This window comes from Microtus ochrogaster, unplaced genomic scaffold (assembly GCF_000317375.1).
Source record: "Microtus ochrogaster isolate Prairie Vole_2 unplaced genomic scaffold, MicOch1.0 UNK25, whole genome shotgun sequence".
Taxonomy (NCBI): Eukaryota; Metazoa; Chordata; class Mammalia; order Rodentia; family Cricetidae; genus Microtus; species Microtus ochrogaster.
The window spans coordinates 3,546,260-3,547,403 of NW_004949123.1; positions in this window are offsets into that span (position 1 = coordinate 3,546,260).

Below are 1,144 nucleotides of genomic sequence, written 5' to 3' on the forward strand. Positions count from 1 at the left end.
GGGAGCACGGAAGCACAATTCTTAGATAAGGGAGCCACCTTAGGGTTGGCAAGAGCCTTGAACCTAGAGTGGCTCCCAGGAGCCTAAAACCGAGGTCCCCAGTTAGTTCCTTGGACAGCTGAGGATAAAGAACCTGAAATGACCCTATCCTATAGCAATACTAACTAATATCTTGCATATCACCATAGAACCTTCATCTGGTGATGGATGGCGATAGAGACAGAGACCCACACTGGAGCACTGGCCTGAGCTCTCAAGGTCCCAATGAGGAGCAGAAGGAGGGAGAACATGAGCAACGAAATCGGGACCACGAGGGGTGCACCCACCCACTGAGACAGTGGAGCTGTTCTTTTGACTTTTGAAGCAGGGTTTCTCTGTGTGGGTTTGGAACCTGTCCCGGCACTAACTAACTCTGTAAATGAGGATGGCCTCGAATTCACAGGTACACTTGGCTCTGCCTCCCAAATGCTGGGATTAAAGGCACGTGCCACTACTGCTGGGCTATTCCTGGTATTTCTATACTGTAGCATGCGAGGTACAACGTGGGTTAAGAAGAGGAATGCCTTTTCTCACCCAGCAGACTGCATACCTCCTTTCAGCTCTGTGAAAGGTAGCCAGCAGATAGAGTTTCCTGGTCAGTTTCAGAATGGTTTTTCTGTTTCTTGCAACCAGTGTGTGTGTGTGTGTATTGTCTTCAACAACAAGTCTTATCATTTATTTATTGTAGGCAACCAAAAGCAATATCCTGTTCTTTCATTCAGTGTCCCTGGGGTCTCTCTGACCAGTAACTCACTCATAACAAGATAACAAATGCTTGGTGCTGAGATTTTCCTTGTAAAATCCCATGTCATCTGTGAGAAGTGCTGTCCACCAGTGCAGGGTACCTCTGCTCAAAATTATTTATTTGGCTTTTTGTTTTTATTATGTCTTTATTTATTTTTTACTCTTTGAAGTTAAAATATAATTAGATCATTTTTATCCCTTCCCCTTTCCCTCTTCCCAATCAACCCCTTGCTCTTTTTGCATACTAAGTGATGTGTTTTTTTCTTTTTTCTTTTTCTTTCTTTCTTTCTTTCTTTCTTTCTTTCTTTCTTTCTTTCTTTCTTTCCCTTCCTTTTTTCCTTCCTTCCTTCCTTCCTTCCTT